At 36.0% G+C, this 14,178-nt stretch overlaps 4 non-coding genes across 4 annotated transcripts; all 4 read left to right on the top strand.

Annotated features, from left to right (window-relative positions):
• Positions 1 to 669: 669 nt before the first annotated feature.
• Trnai-aau (transfer RNA isoleucine (anticodon AAU)) lies at positions 670 to 743 on the top strand. Its single transcript has one exon. It is a non-coding gene; the product is annotated as a tRNA-Ile (tRNA).
• Positions 744 to 5,017: 4,274 nt separating this feature from the next.
• On the top strand, positions 5,018 to 5,091 carry Trnai-aau (transfer RNA isoleucine (anticodon AAU)). Its single transcript has one exon. It is a non-coding gene; the product is annotated as a tRNA-Ile (tRNA).
• Positions 5,092 to 9,365: 4,274 nt separating this feature from the next.
• On the top strand, positions 9,366 to 9,439 carry Trnai-aau (transfer RNA isoleucine (anticodon AAU)). Its single transcript has one exon. It is a non-coding gene; the product is annotated as a tRNA-Ile (tRNA).
• A 4,274-nt stretch (positions 9,440 to 13,713) lies between these two features.
• Positions 13,714 to 13,787, top strand: Trnai-aau (transfer RNA isoleucine (anticodon AAU)). The gene has a single exon. It is a non-coding gene; the product is annotated as a tRNA-Ile (tRNA).
• Positions 13,788 to 14,178: the final 391 nt, after the last annotated feature.

Consider the following 14,178-nt stretch of genomic DNA (forward strand, 5'->3'; position numbering starts at 1 on the left):
GTGTCCAAGAGGATAGTAAGATATGTTTTCTTTTATAATTTCCGAATTATGCATTTTACATTGGTTCAATAGATTTTTATAATGATAACACACACGTTGACCATGCGAAGTTCGTGGCTTCGATCGCCCCTTTGGCCATACTTATTTTATTTTCTCATATGTCTCTTTCATTTCTATTCTGCAGCACAAATTTCAATTTCCATTTGTAAAGGCACAAAATCTGTACCTAGTTATCTCGTAAAACTATATTATTCAATTCTAAAAGCTGCGTTAGTCTGCTACCCAAAACCTGATTCAGAGGACCATCTAAGATATATATGAGACCTGCAAGTGGAAGTGAGACATCCACGACTAACCAAGAGCCACCTTGGTATGTGTCTTATCTTCGTTCTCTCCAAAAGCTCGAGGAGTAATTTATGACTTTACTTAAAACAACACGCAATGTGTTAACGTTAGCACATTCGGCAATTATGAAAAGACCAATATTTGTTATAATATGGGAGTTATGCATTTTACATTATTTCCATATATTTTATACTATTAACATACACGTTGGCAATGCTTTTACGTACCCTAATTGTGTGGTTCCTTTTGCTAATCATTCATTGTGTGAAAGTATGTACTCCATCTGTATTTCTAGATTGTGTAGGAGGATTTTGATTAGCAAGTGGCCGCATAGCTCAGTTGGTTAGAGCGTCGTGCTAATAACGCGAAGGTCGTGGGTTCGATCCCCCCTGTGGCCAATAGTTTTCATTTTCGTTACTATTTTCCTCTCTATTTCTTTATTTACCTTTATTTTTTCTCCTTCTCTTTCATTTCTTATCTGGAGTAACGAAATAAAGTCTGTGCTATTATTTTTTAAAAGTTTAACAATTCAATATCAAAACTTTATGTTACCAAAATCATGATTCAATATACGTTATATTTGAGATCTAGAAGGTGAAGTGAAAGATCCACAATCAGCTGAAGCACACTTTGGTATGTGTCTTATCTTCGTTATAGCAGTGAGCACGAGGAGTAATTCATAAGTTTACCTTAAACCTAATATAGAAAGCTATCAGTTAGAACTTTAGGCAAACATGAAAATAAATAATAAACATATTTTGGGGTATTGCACAGTAATAAAGTAAAGGTGTGTTCTCGATGTCTAGATCCGAGCCAGCTTATGAAAAGGTGACTGGATTTTGTGTGCTATAAGTGTGGGGAGAAGAGCCATGTAGCTATGAATAGCAAACGGCAAAGATTTGACAGTTGTGGAAGGTTTTCTTTATGTGTCAATGAAGGATATGCGACAAATGCCACAAGGAAGCCCAAACATGTACATGTTACAGAGAGGACATTGTGGAAGTGAATCCGCAGATTGGTGATGCTAAGAGGGAGGAACAATCATTGGAGTTACAGCTTGCCGAAGATGATGAAGAAGACGTTGAGAATTAAATACAGGATAATTATAGTGAAGAAAGAGGGGAGGAAACTGTGGGAAGCAGAGTCGATAAGACCGAACAAGAAATAGAATCGGAGGAAGAACGAAACAACAGGCGTACTGTTAGTGATAGATCGGTGACGGATCCAGGAAGTGATGACAGTAGGATGGTAGTTGAAGTCGCTGTTGAAAGGCAAACGATGTTCAGAGTTTTCAGGTAAACGGAAATGGAAATAACAGTACTGATATAGACACTTTCAAAGTCATACACAGTTGGAGAAGACGGTTTAATACAGTACCTAGACTGAAAACGAATAGCATGCGTCTCAAATCCATTAAATAATTTCTAGTATTCATGGAAATGATAAAACATGCGACATAATTTAATACTTTAAACACACTAATCATTATAATGGCCTTATATATTGTATCTCTAATTGTAAACGGCATGCTAGATTTGAATAAGCGAAAGTCTGTTTTAGAAATATTTCTAAAAAATAAGAGGCCATATTTTATTATTGCAAGAAGCCTTTTGGGATGATGAGTTTACTGAATGTATCACAGAAAATGAGATTTGTAATGGTGACATATTTGATAGCAATGCCGTCATTAGGAGGGCTGGTGTTGATGTTTTAGTAGTGAGAGAGGTGAAAAATCAAGTGGCACATGAAATGTTTCATAAGGGTAGAATTTTACATTTAAAATAGATCTTGATGAAGAGTGGTTGATTTAATCAATATTTATGCTCCAAATCTTGTGCGAGTAAGGTATACCTTTTAATGAGATCAAACACATATTTGCATAACAATACTAGCGATAACACTATCTTGGTTGGTGCGTTCAATAACGCTTTATCTGGAATTGATCGACATAACAAAACCTTAACAGGGCTTTCTAAAATTAGTTATGATAGAAATACAAAACGACACACATTGTCGCATTTAACCTACTCGACACACTATTGACATTCGGTCCCAGACTATTTGGAATCAGGTCACAATTAGTACTTCGAGTTCAGTACCCACCATTGTAGTTCTAGCAGTTTTCGTCTATTTTCAGTACATTTTTTCCTCTTATTTTGGTGGGGATAGAAGAGTTATATATATGCATTTCTTGTAGGGATTTAAAGGTAATTGTTTATTCTGAAGAATATGAGTTCTAGGTGTGGTTTTCTCTTTGTATATTGGCGACAGTGACTAGTGTGTTATAAGGCTATGGTGATGGTCCTGAAGTGAAATATGTGTTCTATTTACATGCTGCTCTGTTGACAGTCCAGCCTCTCAAACAAATGCAGGTCAACCTTTGACAAGAACTTCACCGTGATATCATCTTTGACGGTATCTTAAATTAACATATGATTGTATTGATTGTCACACAGTGGAAAGGTCAGTATTGAGAAACAAATGTAGTGAACATATAGAAAACTAAATTGTATTCTATGTCCACGTTGCTGTAAAGGACAAACTGTGCCTCAGCCAACAAAGGCGACACACTATTTGCATCCGGTTCCAGACTGTGCATCTAACTTATTTAGCATTGAACTCTATAACGCAAACCTGGGTATGGTTCCGAACTTTGACTGGATGCACAACATCATTAACACTTCGGTGCGTCAAAATGAACAAATTTGAAAAACTATTAACTTACTTTTCTGTGCAAGATTAGTTTGGAAAATGGGATTATTTGAGTTAGAGGTTATGCGAACTATGATAAATTGAATATTTATGCTGCCGAGTGGTCTAAAGCGCTGTCCGTCACTGATCACTGCCATCTCACCTCTGTCTGCGTGGGTTCGAGTCTCGGGCTCGTCAAATGTAGATACGTGAGAAAGCTTGCCGGTAGCTTCTTGTGGGTCGGTGGTTCTTTCCGGGGTTTTCCCGGTTCTTCCTCCACCATTAATACTGGCCGCCATGTATAGCCTATCTTGTGCTGAAAAATGGCGTTAAACCCTATAACAACAACAACAATATTTATGCTGATTTTCACAAGCCATTGACCATCAAATATATGGTCTGCATATTTTAAAATATTATATTTCATTATTTTGAGGACTACATTTTGTGAGAAAACACATACAAGCCTGGACGTTGTATAATAAGATGTTTTGGCTTTTATAATTCTTTTGCTTTGTGCTTTTATAATCTAAATAAGAACGGTTGTGGTGAACACACCATTTCTTGACACTACAATACATTGGAGACATCTAGTAGCTGAAGAAGGCGTGAGCTGTCCATATATTCCATTTTATTTGGTCTTTACCCTTGATACGTTACAGTATGACAGTGGAGATCTGATTTTAATCATGCTGAGTTAGGCTTGTCTCTTTTTCTTTCTTGACGATAAATTTACTCTTACTATTATTATTAATATTATCATTATTAAAACTGCTAGGAGTAGCAGTAGTTCATATGTCAGTTCCAGTAGTAGGTAATTATTTACTGGTCAATTTGAATCGATCAGGGCTTTAGGGCGGGATGCTAGATAGTAAATATGCTAGAGCTGAATTTGCATCAGATAACTCCTGAAAGCGTAGTCAACATGATAAAACCTTGCCTATTAGCTTCGTGATCTGTAGATTTCCCACCATGAGGCACACTAGTTTCTGGATACTGTAGGCATGTCTACTTCATTTGTTTCATAATTATCATCATGGTTGCCTGTCGTTTCGCCAAATATTACAGATTGCTTAGCGATTGCTGCTGTTATATTTCTTATCACGTTATACTTTATAGACGAGTGTGTCCTAAGTAAAAATGAACTTGATGAACTTTGGTAAATTATTATTTTAACTTACTATACTGCCAATGTTCATTTCCCAATCAGTTGGTAATAAGAATGCACATTCATAGAAATCAGTATAGAGCATAGCAACTGTTTAACCTCAACAATTTTTGCTGAAATCATATTGTCAAACTGTATATTGAAGTGTCCAAGAGGATAGTAAGATATGTTTTCTTTTATAATTTCCGAATTATGCATTTTACATTGGTTCAATAGATTTTTATAATGATAACACACACGTTGACCATGCGAAGTTCGTGGCTTCGATCGCCCCTTTGGCCATACTTATTTTATTTTCTCATACGTCTCTTTCATTTCTATTCTGCAGCACAAATTTCAATTTCCATTTGTAAAGGCACAAAATCTGTACCTAGTTATCTCGTAAAACTATATTATTCAATTCTAAAAGCTGCGTTAGTCTGCTACCCAAAACCTGATTCAGAGGACCATCTAAGATATATATGAGACCTGCAAGTGGAAGTGAGACATCCACGACTAACCAAGAGCCACCTTGGTATGTGTCTTATCTTCGTTCTCTCCAAAAGCTCGAGGAGTAATTTATGACTTTACTTAAAACAACACGCAATGTGTTAACGTTAGCACATTCGGCAATTATGAAAAGACCAATATTTGTTATAATATGGGAGTTATGCATTTTACATTATTTCCATATATTTTATACTATTAACATACACGTTGGCAATGCTTTTACGTACCCTAATTGTGTGGTTCCTTTTGCTAATCATTCATTGTGTGAAAGTATGTACTCCATCTGTATTTCTAGATTGTGTAGGAGGATTTTGATTAGCAAGTGGCCGCATAGCTCAGTTGGTTAGAGCGTCGTGCTAATAACGCGAAGGTCGTGGGTTCGATCCCCCCTGTGGCCAATAGTTTTCATTTTCGTTACTATTTTCCTCTCTATTTCTTTATTTACCTTTATTTTTTCTCCTTCTCTTTCATTTCTTATCTGGAGTAACGAAATAAAGTCTGTGCTATTATTTTTTAAAAGTTTAACAATTCAATATCAAAACTTTATGTTACCAAAATCATGATTCAATATACGTTATATTTGAGATCTAGAAGGTGAAGTGAAAGATCCACAATCAGCTGAAGCACACTTTGGTATGTGTCTTATCTTCGTTATAGCAGTGAGCACGAGGAGTAATTCATAAGTTTACCTTAAACCTAATATAGAAAGCTATCAGTTAGAACTTTAGGCAAACATGAAAATAAATAATAAACATATTTTGGGGTATTGCACAGTAATAAAGTAAAGGTGTGTTCTCGATGTCTAGATCCGAGCCAGCTTATGAAAAGGTGACTGGATTTTGTGTGCTATAAGTGTGGGGAGAAGAGCCATGTAGCTATGAATAGCAAACGGCAAAGATTTGACAGTTGTGGAAGGTTTTCTTTATGTGTCAATGAAGGATATGCGACAAATGCCACAAGGAAGCCCAAACATGTACATGTTACAGAGAGGACATTGTGGAAGTGAATCCGCAGATTGGTGATGCTAAGAGGGAGGAACAATCATTGGAGTTACAGCTTGCCGAAGATGATGAAGAAGACGTTGAGAATTAAATACAGGATAATTATAGTGAAGAAAGAGGGGAGGAAACTGTGGGAAGCAGAGTCGATAAGACCGAACAAGAAATAGAATCGGAGGAAGAACGAAACAACAGGCGTACTGTTAGTGATAGATCGGTGACGGATCCAGGAAGTGATGACAGTAGGATGGTAGTTGAAGTCGCTGTTGAAAGGCAAACGATGTTCAGAGTTTTCAGGTAAACGGAAATGGAAATAACAGTACTGATATAGACACTTTCAAAGTCATACACAGTTGGAGAAGACGGTTTAATACAGTACCTAGACTGAAAACGAATAGCATGCGTCTCAAATCCATTAAATAATTTCTAGTATTCATGGAAATGATAAAACATGCGACATAATTTAATACTTTAAACACACTAATCATTATAATGGCCTTATATATTGTATCTCTAATTGTAAACGGCATGCTAGATTTGAATAAGCGAAAGTCTGTTTTAGAAATATTTCTAAAAAATAAGAGGCCATATTTTATTATTGCAAGAAGCCTTTTGGGATGATGAGTTTACTGAATGTATCACAGAAAATGAGATTTGTAATGGTGACATATTTGATAGCAATGCCGTCATTAGGAGGGCTGGTGTTGATGTTTTAGTAGTGAGAGAGGTGAAAAATCAAGTGGCACATGAAATGTTTCATAAGGGTAGAATTTTACATTTAAAATAGATCTTGATGAAGAGTGGTTGATTTAATCAATATTTATGCTCCAAATCTTGTGCGAGTAAGGTATACCTTTTAATGAGATCAAACACATATTTGCATAACAATACTAGCGATAACACTATCTTGGTTGGTGCGTTCAATAACGCTTTATCTGGAATTGATCGACATAACAAAACCTTAACAGGGCTTTCTAAAATTAGTTATGATAGAAATACAAAACGACACACATTGTCGCATTTAACCTACTCGACACACTATTGACATTCGGTCCCAGACTATTTGGAATCAGGTCACAATTAGTACTTCGAGTTCAGTACCCACCATTGTAGTTCTAGCAGTTTTCGTCTATTTTCAGTACATTTTTTCCTCTTATTTTGGTGGGGATAGAAGAGTTATATATATGCATTTCTTGTAGGGATTTAAAGGTAATTGTTTATTCTGAAGAATATGAGTTCTAGGTGTGGTTTTCTCTTTGTATATTGGCGACAGTGACTAGTGTGTTATAAGGCTATGGTGATGGTCCTGAAGTGAAATATGTGTTCTATTTACATGCTGCTCTGTTGACAGTCCAGCCTCTCAAACAAATGCAGGTCAACCTTTGACAAGAACTTCACCGTGATATCATCTTTGACGGTATCTTAAATTAACATATGATTGTATTGATTGTCACACAGTGGAAAGGTCAGTATTGAGAAACAAATGTAGTGAACATATAGAAAACTAAATTGTATTCTATGTCCACGTTGCTGTAAAGGACAAACTGTGCCTCAGCCAACAAAGGCGACACACTATTTGCATCCGGTTCCAGACTGTGCATCTAACTTATTTAGCATTGAACTCTATAACGCAAACCTGGGTATGGTTCCGAACTTTGACTGGATGCACAACATCATTAACACTTCGGTGCGTCAAAATGAACAAATTTGAAAAACTATTAACTTACTTTTCTGTGCAAGATTAGTTTGGAAAATGGGATTATTTGAGTTAGAGGTTATGCGAACTATGATAAATTGAATATTTATGCTGCCGAGTGGTCTAAAGCGCTGTCCGTCACTGATCACTGCCATCTCACCTCTGTCTGCGTGGGTTCGAGTCTCGGGCTCGTCAAATGTAGATACGTGAGAAAGCTTGCCGGTAGCTTCTTGTGGGTCGGTGGTTCTTTCCGGGGTTTTCCCGGTTCTTCCTCCACCATTAATACTGGCCGCCATGTATAGCCTATCTTGTGCTGAAAAATGGCGTTAAACCCTATAACAACAACAACAATATTTATGCTGATTTTCACAAGCCATTGACCATCAAATATATGGTCTGCATATTTTAAAATATTATATTTCATTATTTTGAGGACTACATTTTGTGAGAAAACACATACAAGCCTGGACGTTGTATAATAAGATGTTTTGGCTTTTATAATTCTTTTGCTTTGTGCTTTTATAATCTAAATAAGAACGGTTGTGGTGAACACACCATTTCTTGACACTACAATACATTGGAGACATCTAGTAGCTGAAGAAGGCGTGAGCTGTCCATATATTCCATTTTATTTGGTCTTTACCCTTGATACGTTACAGTATGACAGTGGAGATCTGATTTTAATCATGCTGAGTTAGGCTTGTCTCTTTTTCTTTCTTGACGATAAATTTACTCTTACTATTATTATTAATATTATCATTATTAAAACTGCTAGGAGTAGCAGTAGTTCATATGTCAGTTCCAGTAGTAGGTAATTATTTACTGGTCAATTTGAATCGATCAGGGCTTTAGGGCGGGATGCTAGATAGTAAATATGCTAGAGCTGAATTTGCATCAGATAACTCCTGAAAGCGTAGTCAACATGATAAAACCTTGCCTATTAGCTTCGTGATCTGTAGATTTCCCACCATGAGGCACACTAGTTTCTGGATACTGTAGGCATGTCTACTTCATTTGTTTCATAATTATCATCATGGTTGCCTGTCGTTTCGCCAAATATTACAGATTGCTTAGCGATTGCTGCTGTTATATTTCTTATCACGTTATACTTTATAGACGAGTGTGTCCTAAGTAAAAATGAACTTGATGAACTTTGGTAAATTATTATTTTAACTTACTATACTGCCAATGTTCATTTCCCAATCAGTTGGTAATAAGAATGCACATTCATAGAAATCAGTATAGAGCATAGCAACTGTTTAACCTCAACAATTTTTGCTGAAATCATATTGTCAAACTGTATATTGAAGTGTCCAAGAGGATAGTAAGATATGTTTTCTTTTATAATTTCCGAATTATGCATTTTACATTGGTTCAATAGATTTTTATAATGATAACACACACGTTGACCATGCGAAGTTCGTGGCTTCGATCGCCCCTTTGGCCATACTTATTTTATTTTCTCATACGTCTCTTTCATTTCTATTCTGCAGCACAAATTTCAATTTCCATTTGTAAAGGCACAAAATCTGTACCTAGTTATCTCGTAAAACTATATTATTCAATTCTAAAAGCTGCGTTAGTCTGCTACCCAAAACCTGATTCAGAGGACCATCTAAGATATATATGAGACCTGCAAGTGGAAGTGAGACATCCACGACTAACCAAGAGCCACCTTGGTATGTGTCTTATCTTCGTTCTCTCCAAAAGCTCGAGGAGTAATTTATGACTTTACTTAAAACAACACGCAATGTGTTAACGTTAGCACATTCGGCAATTATGAAAAGACCAATATTTGTTATAATATGGGAGTTATGCATTTTACATTATTTCCATATATTTTATACTATTAACATACACGTTGGCAATGCTTTTACGTACCCTAATTGTGTGGTTCCTTTTGCTAATCATTCATTGTGTGAAAGTATGTACTCCATCTGTATTTCTAGATTGTGTAGGAGGATTTTGATTAGCAAGTGGCCGCATAGCTCAGTTGGTTAGAGCGTCGTGCTAATAACGCGAAGGTCGTGGGTTCGATCCCCCCTGTGGCCAATAGTTTTCATTTTCGTTACTATTTTCCTCTCTATTTCTTTATTTACCTTTATTTTTTCTCCTTCTCTTTCATTTCTTATCTGGAGTAACGAAATAAAGTCTGTGCTATTATTTTTTAAAAGTTTAACAATTCAATATCAAAACTTTATGTTACCAAAATCATGATTCAATATACGTTATATTTGAGATCTAGAAGGTGAAGTGAAAGATCCACAATCAGCTGAAGCACACTTTGGTATGTGTCTTATCTTCGTTATAGCAGTGAGCACGAGGAGTAATTCATAAGTTTACCTTAAACCTAATATAGAAAGCTATCAGTTAGAACTTTAGGCAAACATGAAAATAAATAATAAACATATTTTGGGGTATTGCACAGTAATAAAGTAAAGGTGTGTTCTCGATGTCTAGATCCGAGCCAGCTTATGAAAAGGTGACTGGATTTTGTGTGCTATAAGTGTGGGGAGAAGAGCCATGTAGCTATGAATAGCAAACGGCAAAGATTTGACAGTTGTGGAAGGTTTTCTTTATGTGTCAATGAAGGATATGCGACAAATGCCACAAGGAAGCCCAAACATGTACATGTTACAGAGAGGACATTGTGGAAGTGAATCCGCAGATTGGTGATGCTAAGAGGGAGGAACAATCATTGGAGTTACAGCTTGCCGAAGATGATGAAGAAGACGTTGAGAATTAAATACAGGATAATTATAGTGAAGAAAGAGGGGAGGAAACTGTGGGAAGCAGAGTCGATAAGACCGAACAAGAAATAGAATCGGAGGAAGAACGAAACAACAGGCGTACTGTTAGTGATAGATCGGTGACGGATCCAGGAAGTGATGACAGTAGGATGGTAGTTGAAGTCGCTGTTGAAAGGCAAACGATGTTCAGAGTTTTCAGGTAAACGGAAATGGAAATAACAGTACTGATATAGACACTTTCAAAGTCATACACAGTTGGAGAAGACGGTTTAATACAGTACCTAGACTGAAAACGAATAGCATGCGTCTCAAATCCATTAAATAATTTCTAGTATTCATGGAAATGATAAAACATGCGACATAATTTAATACTTTAAACACACTAATCATTATAATGGCCTTATATATTGTATCTCTAATTGTAAACGGCATGCTAGATTTGAATAAGCGAAAGTCTGTTTTAGAAATATTTCTAAAAAATAAGAGGCCATATTTTATTATTGCAAGAAGCCTTTTGGGATGATGAGTTTACTGAATGTATCAGAGAAAATGAGATTTGTAATGGTGACATATTTGATAGCAATGCCGTCATTAGGAGGGCTGGTGTTGATGTTTTAGTAGTGAGAGAGGTGAAAAATCAAGTGGCACATGAAATGTTTCATAAGGGTAGAATTTTACATTTAAAATAGATCTTGATGAAGAGTGGTTGATTTAATCAATATTTATGCTCCAAATCTTGTGCGAGTAAGGTATACCTTTTAATGAGATCAAACACATATTTGCATAACAATACTAGCGATAACACTATCTTGGTTGGTGCGTTCAATAACGCTTTATCTGGAATTGATCGACATAACAAAACCTTAACAGGGCTTTCTAAAATTAGTTATGATAGAAATACAAAACGACACACATTGTCGCATTTAACCTACTCGACACACTATTGACATTCGGTCCCAGACTATTTGGAATCAGGTCACAATTAGTACTTCGAGTTCAGTACCCACCATTGTAGTTCTAGCAGTTTTCGTCTATTTTCAGTACATTTTTTCCTCTTATTTTGGTGGGGATAGAAGAGTTATATATATGCATTTCTTGTAAGGATTTAAAGGTAATTGTTTATTCTGAAGAATATGAGTTCTAGGTGTGGTTTTCTCTTTGTATTTTGGCGACAGTGACTAGTGTGTTATAAGGCTTTGGTGATGGTCCTGAAGTGAAATATGTGTTCTATTTACATGCTGCTCTGTTGACAGTCCAGCCTCTCAAACAAATGCAGGTCAACCTTTGACAAGAACTTCACCGTGATATCATCTTTGACGGTATCTTAAATTAACATATGATTGTATTGATTGTCACACAGTGGAAAGGTCAGTATTGAGAAACAAATGTAGTGAACATATAGCAAAATAAATTGTATTCTATGTCCACGTTGCTGTAAAGGACAAACTGTGCCTCAGCCAACAAAGGCGACACACTATTTGCATCCGGTTCCAGACTGTGCATCTAACTTATTTAGCATTGAACTCTATAACGCAAACCTGGGTATGGTTCCGAACTTTGACTGGATGCACAACATCATTAACACTTCGGTGCGTCAAAATGAACAAATTTGAAAAACTATTAACTTACTTTTCTGTGCAAGATTAGTTTGGAAAATGGGATTATTTGAGTTAGAGGTTATGCGAACTATGATAAATTGAATATTTATGCTGCCGAGTGGTCTAAAGCGCTGTCCGTCACTGATCACTGCCATCTCACCTCTGTCTGCGTGGGTTCGAGTCTCGGGCTCGGCAAATGTGGATACGTGAGAAATCTTGCCGTTAGCTTCTCGTGGGTCGGTGGTTCTTTCCGGGGTTTTCCCGGTTCTTCCTCCACCATTAATACTGGCCGCCATGTATAGCCTCTCTTGTGTTGAAAAATGGCGTTAAACCCTATAACAACAACAACAATATTTATGCTGATTTTCACAAGCCATTGACCATCAAATATATGGTCTGCATATTTCAAAATATTATATTTCATTATTTTGAGGACTACATTTTGTGAGAAAACACATACAAGCCTGGACGTTGTATAATAAGATGTTTTGGCTTTTATAATTCTTTTGCTTTGTGCTTTTATAATCTAAATAAGAACGGTTGTGGTGAACACACCATTTCTTGACACTACAATACATTGGAGACATCTAGTAGCTGAAGAAGGCGTGAGCTGTCCATATATTCCATTTTATTTGGTCTTTACCCTTGATACGTTACAGTATGACAGTGGAGATCTGATTTTAATCATGCTGAGTTAGGCTTGTCTCTTTTTCTTTCTTGACGATAAATTTACTCTTACTATTATTATTAATATTATCATTATTAAAACTGCTAGGAGTAGCAGTAGTTCATATGTCAGTTCCAGTAGTAGGTAATTATTTACTGGTCAATTTGAATCGATCAGGGCTTTAGGGCGGGATGCTAGATAGTAAATATGCTAGAGCTGAATTTGCATCAGATAACTCCTGAAAGCGTAGTCAACATGATAAAACCTTGCCTATTAGCTTCGTGATCTGTTGATTTCCCACCATGAGGCACACTAGTTTCTGGATACTGTAGGCATGTCTACTTCATTTGTTTCATAATTATCATCATGGTTGCCTGTCGTTTCGCCAAATATTACAGATTGCTTAGCGATTGCTGCTGTTATATTTCTTATCACGTTATACTTTATAGACGAGTGTGTCCTAAGTAAAAATGAACTTGATGAACTTTGGTAAATTATTATTTTAACTTACTATACTGCCAATGTTCATTTCCCAATCAGTTGGTAATAAGAATGCACATTCATAGAAATCAGTATAGAGCATAGCAACTGTTTAACCTCAACAATTTTTGCTGAAATCATATTGTCAAACTGTATATTGAAGTGTCCAAGAGGATAGTAAGATATATTTTTTTTTGTAATTTCCGAATTATGCATTTTACATTGGTTCAATAGATTTTTATAATGATAACACACACGTTGACCATGCGAAGTTCGTGGCTTCGATCGCCCCTTTACCCATACTTATTTTATTTTCTCATACGTCTCTTTCATTTCTATTCTGCAGCACAAATTTCAATTTCCATTTGTAAAGGCACAAAATCTGTACCTAGTTATCTCGTAAAACTATATTATTCAATTCTAAAAGCTGCGTTAGTCTGCTACCCAAAACCTGATTCAGAGGACCATCTAAGATATATATGAGACCTGCAAGTGGAAGTGAGACATCCACGACTAACCAAGAGCCACCTTGGTATGTGTCTTATCTTCGTTCTCTCCAAAAGCTCGAGGAGTAATTTATGACTTTACTTAAAACAACACGCAATGTGTTAACGTTAGCACATTCGGCAATTATGAAAAGACCAATATTTGTTATAATATGGGAGTTATGCATTTTACATTATTTCCATATATTTTATACTATTAACATACACGTTGGCAATGCTTTTACGTACCCTAATTGTGTGGTTCCTTTTGCTAATCATTCATTGTGTGAAAGTATGTACTCCATCTGTATTTCTAGATTGTGTAGGAGGATTTTGATTAGCAAGTGGCCGCATAGCTCAGTTGGTTAGAGCGTCGTGCTAATAACGCGAAGGTCGTGGGTTCGATCCCCCCTGTGGCCAATAGTTTTCATTTTCGTTACTATTTTCCTCTCTATTTCTTTATTTACCTTTATTTTTTCTCCTTCTCTTTCATTTCTTATCTGGAGTAACGAAATAAAGTCTGTGCTATTATTTTTTAAAAGTTTAACAATTCAATATCAAAACTTTATGTTACCAAAATAATGATTCAATATACGTTATATTTGAGATCTAGAAGGTGAAGTGAAAGATCCACAATCAGCTGAAGCACACTTTGGTATGTGTCTTATCTTCGTTATAGCAGTGAGCACGAGGAGTAATTCATAAGTTTACCTTAAACCTAATATAGAAAGCTATCAGTTAGAACTTTAGGCAAACATGAAAATAAATAATAAACATATTTTGGGGTATTGCACAGTAATAAAGTAAAGGT

Source organism: Sinohyriopsis cumingii, chromosome 14 (genome assembly GCF_028554795.1).
Source record: "Sinohyriopsis cumingii isolate HCF-2022 chromosome 14, ASM2855479v2, whole genome shotgun sequence".
In the NCBI taxonomy this organism is placed as follows: domain Eukaryota; kingdom Metazoa; phylum Mollusca; class Bivalvia; order Unionida; family Unionidae; genus Sinohyriopsis; species Sinohyriopsis cumingii.